General features: G+C 45.2%; 1 long non-coding RNA gene across 1 annotated transcript; it reads left to right on the top strand.

Moving 5' to 3' along the window:
• The first annotated feature begins 3,351 nt into the window (after window positions 1-3,351).
• On the top strand, window positions 3,352-17,219 carry LOC135897716 (uncharacterized). Its single transcript, XR_010563125.1, has 3 exons — window positions 3,352-3,483; window positions 8,185-8,304; window positions 16,896-17,219. It is a non-coding gene; the product is annotated as an uncharacterized lncRNA (long non-coding RNA).
• The last annotated feature ends 1,816 nt before the right edge of the window (window positions 17,220-19,035 follow it).

The following is a 19,035-nucleotide window of genomic DNA, read 5'->3' as shown; positions in this document are numbered from 1 at the left end:
GGACCCTTAGATTTTCGTCATTATATGCTTGCTCAAGCTGCTCGATCTGTAAAGCAGACACCCGGATACACTCGGACCCCTTATCACCAAAGATGTCATGCATCAACTTTGTAGACCCTGTAACAAGGATCAACGTGCAGCTCATGGACCGCGAGTGGCAGAAGCCGAAGCACCGACTCGTTCGGAGCGTCAACAAAACATCGACGGCGCAGCTACACTCGCACTTTTCCTGGGATCTGGAGGATGTCCGTCAACGGCTAGCCTCGATCACAGACTACTTCTTTCATCTAATGGAGGCAATCGTTCGCCGATACCTCTTCTATGATGACGTGCACCTGCTTGACAGCACCTGATGTCGAACTTCTTCTTCATCGTCTTTTTTTCTTTCTTTTTCAAACTTGGCTGTCTTCAGAGCAATTCCAATCTTGTGTCGTCCGAGTTGCGAATCTTGTGTCGTCCGAAACGCGGTCCAAGAGCATTCGCTCTTTCAGAATTATGCAGCTGCGATGACTGAAACCTCCGACAGGGCTAAAATTTCAGCCCTTGGTGAGAGACTGAGAAAATGCTCCTAAGAAAAATTTTCTGTTTGGTGCCTTTCGCCTTGCGGCAATGGAAAAAAAGAAGTTTCGCGGAATGTACATGTTCACTTACTGGGGTTAAATTTCAGGCAAGTATAATGGAACTTATTATTTACAAAAGGAGCGTGTAGCAATGTGTAGCACTGAGCAGCCCTAACCAAGCGTGAGCTCTTGTCTCAAGGGGAGCCGGCTGCAATGCCAAAGCATGGGCCTTGCTCATTTATTAACCCGAGTGGAAAAAGCGACGTTCGGGCAATCTTCATTCCACATGGACAAAGAAAATACAGTGACATTTACCGAAACTCTGTATTACACTCCAATTTCATTATTATACAACGGCAGTGTCAAGGAACCAACAGCATCTGTACAGGCGTGACATATCTACGAATGTCGCTGATTGTGATTTTCGTTGTATGTGCAAAGCACTTGGCCTTTCTAGGAACTGATATGGCTGGGTGCAGCTTTCAGGTCAACATTTCAGGCGTGGGGATGAGTGTATACCAAGAAAAGGAGCGAAGAAAACATGTTTATCTGCCTATTGATGCAAGTATTCCGATTCATGTCTTAATTAGTTCAGACAGGCTCCACAGGTCTCTCAATATAGTTCTTTTCCCTAGGTCCCTACACAAAGAAATTCGACGACATTGTCCCGGCAAATCAGAGGGGACAAACTATTCACAGCACTCCGCCCATCGTGGCATCACCATGCAGGACTCCGCCTCCGACGTCGCAACTTCGGTCCCGCACATGGCGCTACCAGGAGGTGGTCGGGAAATGGGGGCCGACACTGTTTTGACGGAAGTCAGAAGTTGGCTCCTTACTGTAATTAGTGGGCTCTTCATGACGGTCAGCTATACCAACGTCGTTACCGCTTGCACAGTACGTAGCAGTTGCTGTCACCTCGAAGGAAGCTTCTTTGTTGAGCATGAATAGTCAGCGCCGGGCCTCGCCACCGTCTTGGCGGGCACTGCGGAAGTGGTAGGAAACGCACTAAGAATGCCTTTGCTGTTTTGAGACGCTACAGAACACAGTCACACAGGTACAAGTGGCGTATGTAACGCTGACAACTAATCTTTTGAAATGGAATCACTGTTGACTCGCCTATCTTATGGCCGGTGGTGTACCACATGTTTGATTGAGATTTCCAATAATACTCCCTTATGTCCCGCCGAAATGAAATGGGAAGTGCAGCTTGAACGACACAGTGCATCTACATTTCAATTGCCAAGGATGATGCAAGCACCGCAGTAGTTGTCGAAATAGGCTTTTTCTGGGGGGGGGGGGGGAGATATGTGTGCCACGTTTCTTTGGCAGGCACACCCATTCGTTCGGTGGTGACATACTGTCTAATATTGACCATCGCTGAAACAAATTCAGCAAACAAAATGAGAATGATAAAGCGGGTGGTTTGGAGTAGACTCACAAATTATTGAGCACAGGTACCGGAACTGTCAAGAAGTAAAACAGCTGGCAACAAACTATCCCCAAGAAGATTAGCTCGTACGAAAAAGCCACGGGCATTCTAAACGAACCGGGATGAAATTTTAGAAGTATGGAGGCCTTGATGCTCCTTCAGCATACTTGATTCGTACCGCCAGCGACATATTCAGCCAGAAGCAGCCACCGGTAGTAGGGATCTCAATTAGAGACTAATTTTGATTTGAGCTAATTGCCCTGCACATTGCAGAAACAGACAACGTTTGTTGAGGTGTACTTTTGGAATTTCTGCGAAACTCAATGCGTAGAAGCACTACTTCACGAGGAAAAAAGAGCAACATGCTACCATGGGAGCTACACTTGGAATGGAATTATGATGATCGTATTGACTGAGGGCTGCCCTGTAAAGAACGTATTAGGTATCTACATCGGTGGCCTTGGGAAAGTTTTTTTGTTAGTCAGAAAAACACTTTAACATGTAGGCCGTCTTCAGTGGTAATCAAAATGGTGCTTAAATTTATTTATTTTCAGTGAAGCATACGCAGAATATTAGCACATGTGCTAAATACAGCCAGAGAGCGTGTATGAACATGTGCACGAACTGATGTATTTGACCACGAGAAGTACAATGCACTTTTACACATTATCTTTTAGACATCATGTTGACTACTAAGGGTTTGTAGGCTTTACTTGCAGCTAACGCATGCGCCCTGTCGTGATATAGGGATCTTTATTATTGCGCTAATACTTTTTTGATCTTCAAGAACAATCCTTTACATTGTTTCGTTTTTCAACAGGTGATTACTGTAGTGAGTCATTTAGCGTTGCGGTGGCACACACTCGAAATGTCAGCTTCAAGGGAAGTTGTAAACAACACCTAAATATCACAGCAACAATCTTCGTTTGTTGCAGGTAATTCATTTATGTGGCTGGCTGCTGTACTGCTATACCTATGCTATATTTTATGATCCTCTAACAGAAAGGCAATGCTCATGTGCTGGTGTAACTATACTAATTTTCAAGTTCTGACTGAAACAGGCATGTACCACAGTATCATAGAGATGTTTATAATACATACGTATGTACTTTTTAGGTCATGCCCGAAAATCTTTTGATGTCGCAGCATATTAATGTAGTTACAACGCATCTATGAACAAGGGAACACGTCAGTGCCAGGAAAAAAACACGTTACCATCCTAAAACGGTGAATGCAGCCAGGTGCGTAGATACCGAAAGGCAATATTCAGCCCACCAGCTGGTTTGCGTGCATTGTTATGGCAATGTAATACGTTACAAGTGTGTGAAGTGTTTGCTGCGAAGAGGATAAAAACAGCTCGAACATTTTCGTTGCAAATTCAAAAATCGTCTGGCGTTATCCACGAGACTTTCGATATGAAGCAGGATCAGCCCAACCATTATTTTTACAGAGCAGTATTAGCAGCCTCTTGCATAGTTTCGGTCGTTATTGGTAAGTATGTTATTGGTATGTTTTAATAACTTCTAAATATTTGAGCGAATATTTCTTTTTTCGTTTGTTTGAGTAGACTGGTATCCATACAAATATATATTGCGTGTTTTCACAATAAGATTTCACGGTCATTTTCACGATGATTGAACACAACGAAAAGTAATTACGCGAGAGAATAGCATTTGCTTCGCTTCGGAAAACTCTGTTGACGCTATTAGCTAGACATAAGTCCGTGATGTAAGTGTGCTAAAATTATCTTCTTCTACAAGCCATGTTTTAGGCAATAAAAAATCCTGACTCGGAGATTACCACAGTCGTTGAAAAGAAAAGTGCACAAATATTGTATTACACCTGTGCAAACCTATGGGGTAGAAACTTGGAGGTTAATAAAGGAGCTCGAGTACAAGCTACTGACCGGCGCAAAAAATGACGGAACGAAAAATGGTAGGCGTACCTTTAAAAGACAAGAAGAGAGTGGTCTGGATCAGTGAGCTAACGGTTATAGCCGATATTCTAGTAGACATTAGGAGAAAAAAATTCAGTAGTACAGGCTACGTAATGCGCAGGGCAGACCATCCGTAGAGCAATAAATAATAGGTGCCAATGTAACTGCAGCACAGTCGACGATGGCAGAAAGTTAGGTATAATGAAGAAATGAGGATATTTGCAGGTGCAAGTTGTAATCACCAAGTGCAAGACAGTGGCACTCAAAAAAAGTTATTGCTGGGCAAGTTGGTTCATGCTTAACAACTGAATACTGGTATGCGCACTTCCAAAACGGGACAAAAGAAGGACACAGAAGCACTGGACAAGCGCTTGTCCTGTGCTTCTGTCTCTCCTCTGTCACGCCTTGGACCTCTGCGCTTACCAATATTCAGTTGTTAAACAAGGGTACTTGGAGAACCTTCTTCCTGCAGTAGACTTAGACAGCCTGTTAATAAGGATGATCATGATTGTTGGTCTGTCAGTTATGAACCCGTTTCTATTTGAGTTGTGTGAATATTATCTTTCTAATATACGTCGAATAGTAATTTTCAGTATTGAATATCGAATGGCATGTGGAATATTCAAACGCCGACGCATATATTCGCAGCTGGAATATTTAGTTCGCTATGATTAGGTACCACGCTTGTGCGCTCTAGCCAAGATAAGACAGCTAATTATAAATAATAATCAAGGACTCTCATAAACTGAAGATCACTAAAGGTCTGCATAAACAGGTTCTCAAAATATTTAGAGCTTGGATATGGTGTAACGAGCTTGGTGTAACGTGCCACTGGGAGACGACGCTTACAGCAGCATAGTCAGTGCAGGAAAGAACCAAGGTTTATTGAGAGCGTGGCTTATAAAGACATGAATGCAGCGCGCTGTACACACTGCGCATCACCGATGCGCATCCGCGCTGATATAATCAGCACACGTGTCCGGTACATCCTCCTTCGGGTAAGAAAAAAAGACTTAGATACATATACACATTTGGCAAATACACATTTATGACATATACACATTTATGAGACTTGCTGAAAATGTTCATCATAATGAAGCTTCTGGGGAGGCCGGACGACACGAGTCGACCTTCTAGTAGCATGCGTCGGTTGGATGCTAGGTGAAAGATAGTCATCACTTGCTGGCAGCATTGATCCTACGGCTGTTTCTAGAGATGACGCCTCGGAGGCTTGCACTGTTGGTTCAGCTGGTGCTGCAGGCGCCGGCGCACGGGAGTTTTCACATGGTGGATTCTCCTCGCAGTCGTCATCACTTTCTCCGCTATACTGTTCACTCGTCCTAAGTAGATATCGGTGGTTGCGCCGCAGAACACGGTGATCTTGCGTTCGCACTAAATAGGAACGTGGAGCAGTTTAACCAACGACCTACGCTTTTGGGGACCACACAGTCGCATCCTGAAGCCTCACCTTCGTGCCTCTGCGCAGTATTAGCAAAGGCTTCCCGGCCTTGGCTTGGTGGTGCTTCCTCACCCGGGTACGGGACACCCCACCGAAGTCAGGAAGGTTAGAACGAAGTCGCCTTCTTTGCACAAGCTCACTCGGAGGATGCCCATCTTCCAGCGGTGTTGAGCGATAGGCTAGTAAGCCCAGGCAGGAGTCCTCCCTCGCCTCTCGAGTCTTTTTCAGGCTGCGCTTTACGATTTGCACACCTTTCTCAGCCGAGCCGTCCGACTGCGGATAATGGGGGCTGGAGGTTACATGGTTGAAGTCGTATGTTTTGGCAAATCTGGCAAATTCGTGGCTTGAAAACTGGGGTCCGTTATCCGTGCAAACATTTACAGGTACGCCGTGCCTGGCGAACATAGCGCTAAGGTCTGCGATCGTAGTTGCTGCAGTTGTGTCGTCAAGTTTCTGAACCTCAGGGAAATTTGAAAAGGCGTCGTAAGCAACCACGTACGAATTTCCAACATAAGAAAAGATATCTACGCCGACCCTATACCAAGCACATTTTGGAACTGGCCGCATTAGACGTGGTTCATGCGGTTGCCTGTAGGCGCACTTTCGGCAGGTTGCGCAGCTTTTTACTAGCGCAGGGATGTCGCCATTCAGACCGGGCCAAAATGCAAGAGGTCGGGCCCTCTCTTTGCACTTTTGCAACCCGAGGTGGCGAGCATATATCTTTTCAGGATGCTTTGTCGCATACTCTTCGGTATTACATCTTTCGAGCCCTTCAGCACTATTCCATTAATGACTGACAGTTCTTTCGCAGATGACTTGAGTTTCCCGTTCACCGACTGCCTGCTTGTTAAGCTCTTCCTCACGGCCTGTAGGTATACGTCACGAGACGTTTCTTGCTGCAGTAACCGCTGCGTTTCGGAAGTGACCATGTAGCACAAGGACTGCACCGCATGGATCTCCACGTCGTCTGTGGTACCAGAGGTAGTGCCAAATTGATCTTTGTCCTGGTCAGCCGTTGAGTGTGGTAGCATGTCAGAAGAACCAGCGGCTTACCGGGAATGTACGGCAACACGAAGTTGTATTTTAGTAGCTGCAATAAGAATCTTTGCACTCGTGGTGGCATGACGGCGATTTTTATTTGCGCGATCGCTATAAGCGGCTTACGGTCTGTTTCCATAAGCCCTTTTCTTCCCTACACAAACTCGTGAAACCTTTCACAGCCAAAACAAATTCCTAGTGCCTACTTTTCAATTTGTGCATCGCTTTGCTCGGTTCGGGTTAAAACACGAGATGCATATGCTACCGGTCACCATTCACTATTGTAGCCTTGCAATAATGCTACACCGACACCTTCCTTTCATGCGTCGCACGTTATTTTAGTTTCTCGTTGCGGATGAAAGATTGCAAGCAGGGGGGGCGGTAGTCAAAACTTGCGTTAAGATTTGCGACTCTTGCGTGTGGTTTGCTGTGCATTGGAACTCTGCACGGGACTTGATAAGCTCTCGTAAAAGCGTCGTTCGCTCGGACAACCTTGGGATGATATTGCTGAAATAGTTAAGCACTCCCAGCATCCGCTAGACGTCAGTCTTGAACGTTGGTGTCGGCATTTTCGCCAAGCTTTCGATAAGCCTTCGGTCAGGCGATAATGCCCTTTGGGCTTATGACGTCACCAAGGAATTTGACTGATTGCACACCGAACTTGCATTTCTGCGTGTTGAAAATTAAATCATCCTTTGTCGGCAGCATTAAGCACTTCCGTGAACCGTTCATCGTGTTCTTTCTTACTGGAACCCCAAACTAAAATGTCGTCAATGTGTACTAGCACACCAGGAAGGTCCTGATACTTGACTCATGGTTTGTTGAAATACCTCCGGTGCGGATGAAATGCCGAAGGGCATTTTTATAACGTTAAAATGTCGCTGCATTTTATAACGTTGCAATGCATTTCATGTTGAAGTTTATTCATCAAAGAAAACGAAAAGCGTAAATATTGCCCTAGATTTGATATCTTCTAATGTTGCTTGTTATATTGTGCCCCTTTAGGCAGTACTGGAAGCTACGAGAGCAAAGATGTAAACTTTTCTCTAATAAATGTATGCAAAGTAGGGCTGTGTGGCCAATTCGGAGCCTTGTAATTCTTGCATGCATGTAATGATGACAATGATTTCAATTACGCTAGGCAGAAGTTTAAACTTGATAAGTGATTGATAAGTTCATGTCGAGCGCTGTAAAGTATAAATGAATACAAAGCAGGGGTACCCCAGCTTAGAGAAACATAATAAAAATTGGAATATAAAAAAAAGCTGTTATCCGGAATGCCTGTGAAGCAGCGTAAATAACCATTTGCCAGCGCTGTAGGTGTGTTGTATATTACTGTAGGTTGTAAAGCAGCTTAGAACAGTTTTCTTACAGTTGTTTTAATGCTTTCTGCGCGCATCTGTTGAAAAAAAAAGCGGTTTTTTACAGGAAGGACTTAGGAGTGTTTCTGTCAGTCATATAACATTAAACAGGTGTAAACAATAAACATGCAGAATTGATGGCAACGATCTGTGCTTTGTCATATTTAAATAAAATGTAGACGGGATCTTTAAGACCAATAGTGCTTACTCCTAAGCTGTGCATGAGCATCTCGCCGAATAATGTAGTGGCCTGAAGAGTAAATAATAAGAAAAAGAGTGCGGCTGCGAAATTTCTGTGTTGAATCCCTGTTCAGGCACTGCCCCATCCCCATTAAAAGTGCACGGTAAGCTTACATCATCCTTTGGAGTAATCCTTCCTGCAACTAAATTATTTGCAGCGCGGAAACCTTCAGTGTGTGACCAAAAAGGTTATGGGTGCGTGTATCACACAAACTGCCCGAAGACGCTTTACCTACCCTATCCTGGTTGCTCTGGTTTTAAATCCTGCTGCAAAATAGGTAAGAACCGTGAATAGTGCTCTATTTACTAGAATTACCACTAGATGCTGAATTACGTCTGGTTGGCTCTATCTGGTAAATGTTAACATGCCTTATTTATTATTTATTTGTCAAAAGTGAATTTGTAGTAAATATTGCAAACTCAATAATAATGACACGTCTGCTTTATCTTTCTCGGCAGACCGCCCTTAATCGGCTAACAAATGTTAAATGTCATCGCTCTGCGCAGGAAGCGCCTGCATGTATCGGAAGTTTCTGGATGTGTTATCGCTGTCTGTTGTCACGGCACCTGGTGCGATGTAATTTTATGCGCGACGCCAATTCAGTAGTACTTTCTGGAAGACAGATGGGCACCAGCGATTACTCTTGAACCTTCGCTGACTACTGTATAAAAGACGGCGCGCTTCACCCGCAGAATCAGATTTCGGTGATCGCCGACTGTGTTCGCCACTATCGTTGTGCTTTTAGTGCAGCCACTTTTCGTGGTCGCAAAAGCTGCGCCTACACCTTAGCTAGGGATTTTTTTAGGGAGGGATTCTGTGTGGACCGGGGCTGTCATTTGGAAATATTCACTATTGATTTCAAGGAAAACGATAATAATAATAATATTTGGGGTTTTACGTGCCAAAACCACTTTCTGATTATGAGGCACGCCGTAGTGGAGGACTCCGGAAATTTTGACCACCTGGGGTTCTTTAACGTGCACCTAAATCTAAGCACACGGGTGTTTTCGCATTTCGCCCCCATCGAAATGCGGCCGCCGTGGCCGGGATTCGATCCGGCGACCTCGTGCTCAGCAGCCCAACACCATAGCCACTGAGCAACCACGGCGGGTGAGGAAAACGAGGTCAGCGCTAAGACATAATTGTATAAGCCTATTATATATTTTTCAATACACAGGTAATAGCATACGCGTGAGTTGTGCGAAATGTGTTATCACTGGTGTGGTAATACTGGGGGGTGTCAGAATCCCCTTACCGTTTCCCTGGTTATGGCCTTGAATTGGGCATGTGGGCTGCTAGGAATGTAAGACCGCATTTACCAGACTCTGCTAAATTTTGCACGGCAGTTAAGAATATTTGAGATCAATGGTACCTTTTGTATAAAATTCTATGTGTACACAACGAGTGCACAAAAATTTAAGGGCGCTATGAAAAAAAGCAAGCATTCATGCAACGATCGAGGGACTGGAGAATGATGGGTGTTCAACATTGAAATATAGGCAAGACATTATGGATTGCAGAGAGAACCACTGTAAGCGATGATATGCGTAAATAAGCTTCATTAAAAACTACGGAATGAGTGCATAGTGCTATTGCTAAAACATGTCACAGGTGATCTAACATACCGTCATTATGTTACCAAACAAAGATAAACAAACCTGACGATGCCGGGAGGTACGTGTGTTCAAGAGATAAAAGACTGTGAACGCTGCCACCATACAATTCCGTCTGAAAACATAGGACCGGGTCAATTGGGGAGCTTAGCTTATAGGTTCAATTACGTAAGCTAATATTCAATATTGGTTGTAACCTTCCAAGATAAAAATGAAAACTGAAAAACTCAAGGATAGAGTACTGCTACAGACACGACGTTCGTTCTTGTCGCTTATTTTTTCGGCTACATGTTATTCATTTCTCTCACCCCCCCCCCCCCAAAAAAAAAAAAAACTTTGACTTATGCTTCTTCGCAGGGCAAAAGAGGTACTGATTCAGTCTTCCCTGTTCTTTAATTTTTTTGTTTAACAATCCTGGCGTTCGCATAAAATCAGTTACGATCGAAGCACTTTCAACACAACTTCTGCAGGCTTCGGTGACGCCTGTCACCGGCAAAATGATGCCGAGAGTGAGTGGGGCTATACTAATCCAGGTGCCACAAAATTAAGAAGGCTCACAAAACTTCAACAAGACACTCGCTCACCATATCAGGAATTGGGCTCCATGGTGCAGTATTCGGTCACCCCCTCCCAGATGGCTTACTCAATTACCCAATGGCCCTCAGTCCCCATCAGCTACGGAGCACCTGACCAAGGCGGTGGTCAGACCTATAACGCCGCAGAGGGTGCTAAGAATGCCGCCAATAGAAACTGACCCTTGCAACGTTTAACACCCGAACCCTATCTAGTGAGGCTAGATTAGCAGGACAATGAAGAATTATCAGACTTTGTTTGGGATCTCATCGGCCTCAGCGTGATTAGAAGAACTAGTGAGGCTTATGCATTGCTGAATAACGGACATGTCCTCTGCTATAGAGGTTTCCTAGATAAGAAATACGTGGTAGGATACTTAATCCATGAAGACATAGCGCGCAACATTGACGCATTCTACAGCAATAATAAGAGGTAGCTTGTCGTAATGAAACTTAATAAGAGGTACACATTAAAGGTAGTAAAAGGATACGCTCCAACATCCAGTCATGTTGATGGGGAAGTAGATCCGCTTAATGAAGATGTTGAATTAGCGATCAGAAAAGTGCAAACTCAGTATACTGTAGTATTTGGCGGCTTCTCTGCAAAAGGGGGAAAAAGCAGGCTGGTGAACAAGCAATTGGCAACTACGGCGTCGATTGTAAGACAGCTAGAGGAGAGATGCTGGTTGAATTTGCAAAAAAAGCATAAGGTTCAAATAATGAACACCATTTTTAGGAAGCATAGCAACAAAAAGTGGACCTGGGAAAGCCCTAATGGCGAAACAAGAAATGAAATTGACTTCATACTTTCTGCTGATCCCAGCATAGTGCAGGATCTAGAAGTGATAGGTATAGGGTAAAGGTGTAGTAGTAACAGGTTAGTGAGGGCTACAATTCACCTTAATTTGAAGAGAGAAAGAGCAAAATTGGTCAACAAGAAACAGATCAACCTAGTGGCAGTAAGGGTAAAAGCATACGAGTTCAGGCTGGTACTTGCAAACAAATATACAGCCTCGGAACAGAGAGATGCTGATGACATAGAGCTAATGGATGAAACTGTAACTAGGTTGGCTACAGAGGCAGCAATAGAAATTGGAGGCATGGCGCCGAGGCAACCAGTAGACAAGATCTCCCAAGTAACAAAGGACCCTATAAAGAAACCATAAAAAATGAAAGTGTTCAACACAAGAGATAGGATAAAATTCGCGGAACTGTCAAAACTGACCAACAAGGCGAATATAACGGATATTCGAAACTATAACGTAAGAAAGACTGAAGAAGCCGTAAAAAATTGACGCAGCATGAAATCCGCGAGACAGAAACCGAGCATAGGACAAACCAAGATGTATGCACTGAACTATAAGCAGGGTAATATCATAAGCAATCTCGAAGATATAGTAAAGAAGGGGAAGAATTCTATACTTACTTGTACAGCACCCAGAGGAGTCAGGATACCTCCATTAGACATCCCACGAGCCATGGCTTCAGAGGTAGCGCAGTTCTTCATCCGCCACATCGTGCTGCGTCATGGTGCTTTCTCCACTGTCATAACAAAGTGACAGCACTCCTTCATCCTCATCATCATCTGCCTAGTTACGCCCACTACAGGGCAAAGGCCTCTTCCATACTTCTCCAACAACCTCGGTCATGCACTAATTGTGGCCATGCCGTCCCTGCAAACTTCTTAATCTCATCCACCCACCTAACTTTCTGCCGCCCCCTGCTACGCTTCCCTTCCCTTGGGATCCAGTCCGTAACCCTTAATGACCATCGGTTATCTTCCCTCCTCATTACATGTCCTGCCCATGCCCATTTTTTTCTTGATTTCATCTAAGATGCCATTAACTCGCGTTTCTTCCCTCACCCAATCTTTTCTTATCCCTTAACGTTACACCCATCATTGTTCTTTCCATAGCTCGTTGCGTCGTCATCAATTTAAGCAGAACCCTTTTCGTATGCCTCCAGGTTTCTGCGCCGTAGGTGAGTACTGGTAAAACACAGCTATTATACACAGTGAGTGACAGCACTCACTGCCCAGCTTATGGATGAAGTTTTTGAATTAGGGAACACCAGGCATCCACCAATGACCACGTATCCCCCACAGACCAATAGACTTACGGAGTGACTCAATATGATGATGGCAGACATGATTTACATGTACATCGATGTCCAACAGAAAACATGCGATCGGATCTTGCCTTACGTGGCCTTCGCGTATAACACCGCCGTGCAAGAGACGACGCGACTCAAACCATTTCGCCTTCTCTGTCGTTGCGAAGTCTGGACGATACTGGATGGTATGCTGCCGTGTCAAAACAGGGACCACTTGACAACTGACGCCAATGAATTTTCTGAGCGTGCGAGGAGTCTCGGCAGCTCACGCGGCTGCACATCGATCAGCAGGAGCAGACTGATGCACAACGCTACAACATCCACCACAGGAGCGTGTCCTACAACCCCAGAGACCAACTTTGAGTGAGGGCCCCTATTCGCCGCCGTGGCCTCTGTGGAAAATTACTGAGCCGGCATTTTGGTCCGTATAAAGTACTACGATGCGTCAGTGACGTTAACTACGAAGTGGTCGCGGACACAAAATCACAGACACGGACCGGGACACAAAGACAACCGAGCTCGGATATAGTTCATGCTTTGCGCATGAAGCCGTACACTGCGTGTTCGTAATTTTCTTTCTTCCATTCACCCTTCTTTGTTTCTGTTTTTTCATCTATCTTCGTGAGCTTGCCTGTGTTCATTGACTGTGTCAGCGGCACGTTTATGTAGCGAGAGCTACATTGTCCGTATTCTCGCCGTTTCACTGTGGCCGGTGGCCACACCGCGAGCTGGGCCATTGCCTAGCAATCGTCGCAGCTGGCAGTGCCGGTCAGCGCGCCATCTGGGATGATGTCAGAGGAGGCGCCGCTGAAACCGTGTTCCAACAACAGAGGAGGAGTCGGCGTTGCATGCATTGGAATCTCCAACCATCACAATCCCTGGCTTTAGCATGGTGACTCATGCCACTCCTGTCGAAGGTAACAAGAATGCCGGAGTCTGCGTCTACGTTAAAGAAGGAATTGCCGCCACTCCGTTGCCTACCGTGGCAGTTGCCAACGGTGAAGCATGTACCGTCCGGCTGGTAGAAACCTGTCTGGCCTTTGAAGCGCTGTACTTATCACCAAGCAACTCCATCCAGGAAACCATTGAAGTAGTGGCCACCTGTATGGCCAAGCGTGGAATTGCCGCGGAACTGTTTGTCGGGGCAGGAGACTTTAACCGGACCCCAGACTCGCCTAACGTTCCACTTAAAAATAAGTTCAACCAGAATCTGGCCAGTGGCTCTGACTACACAATGAGGAACCACGATCTACCTGGTTTACCAGAGACAAACTTCGGCATCAAAGTACTATGTCGGAACCATTCAGGCGGCTGCTTGCTACTTCACCGCCCATTGGAGCAAGTCTTTGTTTCAATTATGAAACAAGATGAAGAATGTGAAAATAAATGCCTTACACTCTAAAAATATCTAGTCTTTAATGTAACCATAACTCAACGAGAGGTAACAACCAAACCTAAACACTCACACGTACGAAGCTGAACGATAAAGATGTAACCGTAGCGAGTACCAAGCTAAACAATAAGATTAACCGTACCTCTCGCTACGCACACAAAGGCATAACTGAGTTAAGCCAAGCAAATTTTTGTTTTCATATTTTCGCGCTGCCTGCATTCTGTTATTGTTTTCCTTTGTTTGTTTTGTTTTCATTGCTTACGTCTATTTTGCAGCATCCAGACGACGCTTTCGTTCGGAAGTGGTGATAATGCCGCATGTAGGTAGTGGGTCGAGGGCAAGAGTGGGTCGAGCCCAAAAGAACAAAGAAGATAGCGCACCTTGCCTGCACACGTGCCACAGGCTACAACAACAACAACGCTCGTTTACACTATCTTCTTTATACCTTTGTCATCTAGCCATTGTCATCACGCTGCCTTTTCACAGTGGTCATTACTTTAATGCTGGCATCCTATTTTCCTCACTCCGACATCGTCATACCATTTTAGTCATCGCGTCATTTCTTGCTGGTAATTCCATCGTAATCATGTTACTGTCATGAAATCGTGATAATGCTGCCGCTGTTATGTCGTGGCTGTCATCGCGTCCTCCTCAAATAAGCGATGTATTGTATCCTTTGTCATCCCGTCGTTGTCATACCATCTTGGTCATGCCTCCATCGTCATTGCCGCTCCATTCTGTTTTGTCATACCATCATGGTCGTGCCATCACCGTCACTCCAGCTTCAGCATCCAGTTCTCCTCCTGCCGTCATCGCCATGTCATTGTCAAAGAGGATGCATGATACAGTCATCATCACGCATTTCTAATCATACATCATGCCGCTGTCATACGACGGTCATCATGCATTTGTTGTCATGACACCATCGGGATGCCGTCGCCTTCCGTCGTCATCATTTTAGCCACGGAACTGGTCGCTCGAGGCACTTTGCGTCTATTCGCGGGCTTCCGTCACGCTTGAAAAAACGCTTTTATTAGCACGCACTGAGCAACGGAAAGCTCTATCGAAAATTTTAAGCATGAAATGCTTTTAGCTCCCATTGTCGGCGACCTTCAAGTGGCCTTGAGCCAAAAGCCGGAGCCGTTATCCAGGCATTCAGACGAGAACACCTGGACCAGTCGCCAGAAAAAAAAGCGAGATCATCTGTGCAATCACTGAGAACAGGGAGTCTCTGGCCCCGAACCCTTTGTACAGGACCGCATTGCATACGCCAGTCACGTGCTAAACAAATTACCAAAAAAAATATTGCTTCCAAATTCTTCCTAAAGTTTGTTCACAATATCACTCAAGCATTAATTTCTAGTACACTGATGTTTTATGTGTCATTTTCAATAGCGACGTTCGAAAGGCACATACAGGGCACCATAAACTTCACTCTCATAGTTTGGCGCTGAGACAGAGTTGCCGGTGCTTTTTGGAAGGCCAGCGGTCCGTAAGTTCCGCGACGTTGTTTATGCGTCGTCAGGAGAGACGGCGCCACGCTGCATGGCGCGTCCTTCAGGCTCATTTCTTTTTGCAGCTGGGCAAATCCCTCTGCTTACCTGGCGTCTTTCGCTGCGTGTCGCTGATTGTCGTGCTTTCAACCGGTTTTCTTTTTCTAGCTTGGAAGCGCGTACATTGACCAGTGCACACTATGGTGTTGTGCGGTGTGGTGGGGTGTGCGTTGAGAAAATGCACTACACCCATTTTAATATAGTGGCTAGTATAATATCTAATCAATTTGATTTGCGGGTTACCATTTCATGCTTACATCGACTCCCGATTACCGGAGAGCCAGCATGTTTTATGCGAAGCATATTACGAGGGCTCAACCCAGCTCCTCAGGCGCGGCGGTGACCATGAAATCACGTGACACCGTGACGTCACGACAGAGGAGAAGTGGCTTTGGCTCAACTCTTGCAAGACGGGCTGGGTGGGAATCGAACCAGGGTCTCCGGAGTGTGGGACGGAGACGCTACCACTGAGCCACGAGTACAACGCTTCAAAGCGGTACAAAAGCGCCTCTAGTGAATGCGGTGTTGCCTTAGAAACGCGCTGTTTCTAAGGCGTGCGTCTCTTGCTCAGGCGCACATTTCGTTGCCGCGCCGAACGCTGCTTTGCTCGACGCTCACCGCGTCCAATGCGGGGCGCGTAGTCGCTGCCCCGTAGCCCATTGTCTTACACCCCTTGGCGGGTCGACGGGAACGCTGTCGCGTTCCACTCTTGAAGGCGAAGAAGTAATGCATGAGTTGTTTCTTCGTCTAGCCGAACCAAATATAGCCAAGCAACAGCAGTTCACCAGGCTAAACAGTGGTTCAACAACTAAAATAAAGGCTAGTATGCTTCGCATCCTGGGCTTAACCTTACCTAAGCCACAGCCATTTTTTTATGGTGCTTTGCAATTTTCTCGTTGACAAATTTTTATGCTAAGTATATTATTTGAGAAGTTGATTATTTAATAAGACTAAATATGTGACTAGGTGGAATGTAGAAATAATCTGAGTATATACTAGCGAAGACAAACATTACCTTGGTCTTGTTCAGCTACGTGACACTTGCATATACTTAAATCTTAGTTGGGACACCTGAATGTTCAGACGAAGTTGTCCTGTAGATATACGATTCCGTCGAGCAACAAAGACATGTTAAAGGAGTTTTTGATCGGCTGAAATGTTTCTGCAAGAAATGTTGCCCTGTATCTCATAGCAGAGAGCAATTATTCACATTGTGCAAGAAGCAATCGGTAACAGTTAGTCCAGCAGATTATTTATTACTTCATGGATCATTCGTGACGATGTGGTACTGTTTATCAAAAAAAGTTATATGACTTCACAGAATGCGGCTGCCATTTTGCCGGTATCGCAAGATGGCGGAATTCCGTCTTATGCTCATGTGCATGTCCATCGTCACAGCCAGACCCCCCCCCCCCCCCCCCCGAGTTTACTGCTTCATTCCTTTATTAACAATCCTTATTATTTTTTTAATAATCCCCATCACTGCCATAACTGTGTCCATGAAACAAATATGTGTAGAAGATCAACTATATTGCTTTTATTTGGCCATGATGTCGTAGAAGTACTGCCTACCCAATGGTGTGGTGAGCTCCGGCCAATTGTTTCTTTATTTCTTCCCAACGCAGATAAGCTGAAAAAGTGCTACTACAAGGGAGGTTTCTGCAAGGCAAATTGTGATGGAGATGTGAACGAATACGGGCAGTGTTCCCGGGGGAAGAAGTGCTGCTTACCATGACAGCTCTACCGCGCCGACTTTTGATTCGCGGTTCTTGTGTTGCCTACATATTCAGTATAACTAAATGTGAACCTTGCCTTTCATATGAGCACTAACTTTCCTGCGCACCCTTGAGATCATACATATGACACCGTACTTAAAACCGATGTATATTTGAAAAAAAAAAAGATGTTCGCACACAATTTCTTTTGCTACTGTCATTAAACTACCTCGTTGTCTGTCTGTGTGCATCACTATGTGCTCTGCTTCCCGGTTTGGTTGTTCACGATTCAGTTCGGGTGCCTTTTACTATAGGTAATTACTAATAACTCGCCGTCTTTCGCTTCCCTTTATCCATAGAAACCTACAGCATGGTGTCGCTTGGTTTAAAAAGTGTGACTCGAGGTGTCACAACTGGGCAGCGTACAATGGGTTAACAGCAAGGTGCCGACTACGACTTTCACTTAACAGTGCTGTATTATATGCGGAGGTGATACTTTGTGTTCAAATTTTCCTAACGTGCAGGGTTTGCTTGCCTATGCGTGTTCGTACAGAAGGCAAAGTTGTTGGAGAAAGAGAATGTATTCTGTGCTGAGTAATAGTCCATCTTTCTTCCCTATTGCAATATCAATATTCGTGAATTTCAGTCAATGAGCTAAGTAAAATAAGAACTAAATGAAGAAAACTAAAACCTACCAAGCAGTAACAGTATCCATCGGTAGATAGATCCTTTCAGACTGTGCACCCGGTAGTTTAGCGTCGCGCACGCATACGCTGATGGGTATGGCGTAGCGTTCCAGACAGGAAAGTAGCGCGCGCAGCACGCTGAAGAAAGCTAGTGTACAAGAAGTCGATGGCGATTACCGATGACGAACATGAAACAGCGTAAACATTCCTTGAATTTCAAATTAAAATTGGAGTTCATTGTCAAACAACACAGGATAAATGTTTACAGAAATATTTGGACCACTGGCCTAGACGGCCAGTTATCAATCCAGTCTAATGAGCGAATTTATATAGATAGGCTTATAACCAAGGTGTAGCCTAGAGGTACGACATAGGTGTGAATAAACATAACAGCGTAGGTCTCTTTAAACAGAGAAAATAGAAACCACGATCAATACAATTCGAGATCTGTAAAAATACATGCCGTGATATATGCGTGGAAAAGAACAATAGAAATGACTAACAAGACAATGCAAACTATAAAGAGAAACTACAATGCGCCATACACATTCGAAACCACGAACCTTCCCAGTATGAAAGTATTACTGCGCTAGAAATAGGGTTTGAAGGACGTAGACTTAGCATTCCGAATGAAATTTCAGTTGGTACATGACTCAATTAAGATATGTGCTTCAGAAGAGAACTTGCAGATGCGAACAAGTTTAATTTCTACGTGAAGGGAGTTCCAAATTTTACTACCAATAGATTTAAATAATCTTTCGCTGTATCCTTTCCCACAGGTAGTCAGATTAACGTTGTCCTTGACTGCCGGCAGTCAAGGTGCAGCGTTGGCGTAGAGGTAGAACATCCGCCTCGCGTGTAAGAGGACCGTGGTTCGAATCCCAGTGCCACGCGATTTTCCGCCAGATTAAAAAAAAGTCCACGTGTTGATAAAATTGCATAAACTGGCCTGGAGTGTGGCCGGATCCCGGTGAGCAAAACCGGTAACGCACTCCCTTACCAGAGCAGGATTGGCCGCCCTGGTGCAGTACTTGGCCACAACCTCCTATATGAACACAACAATCAAACCCTGGCCCTCAGTCCCCAGCAGCTGCGAAACAACTGACCACGGTGGCGGTCAGACCTGCGACGCAGCAGAGGGTACTAAGAATCCCTGGTTCCGGACAGGCCGTCACTGGAAACTGCACCTGGCAACGTTTAACGCTAGAACGTCATCTAGTGAGGCGAGTCTGGCAGTGCTATTGGAGGAATTAGAGGGCAGTAAATGGGACATAATAGGGCTCAGTTAAGTTAGGAAGACGAAAGAAGCATATGCAGTGCTGAAAAGCGGGCATGTCCTGTGCTACCAGGGCTTAGTGGAGAGA

The sequence above is a fragment of the Dermacentor albipictus genome, chromosome 3 (genome assembly GCF_038994185.2).
Source record: "Dermacentor albipictus isolate Rhodes 1998 colony chromosome 3, USDA_Dalb.pri_finalv2, whole genome shotgun sequence".
Classification (NCBI taxonomy): Eukaryota; Metazoa; Arthropoda; class Arachnida; order Ixodida; family Ixodidae; genus Dermacentor; species Dermacentor albipictus.
Note: the sequence above shows the minus strand (reverse complement) of the source record. Positions and strands in the feature narration are given on the sequence as shown.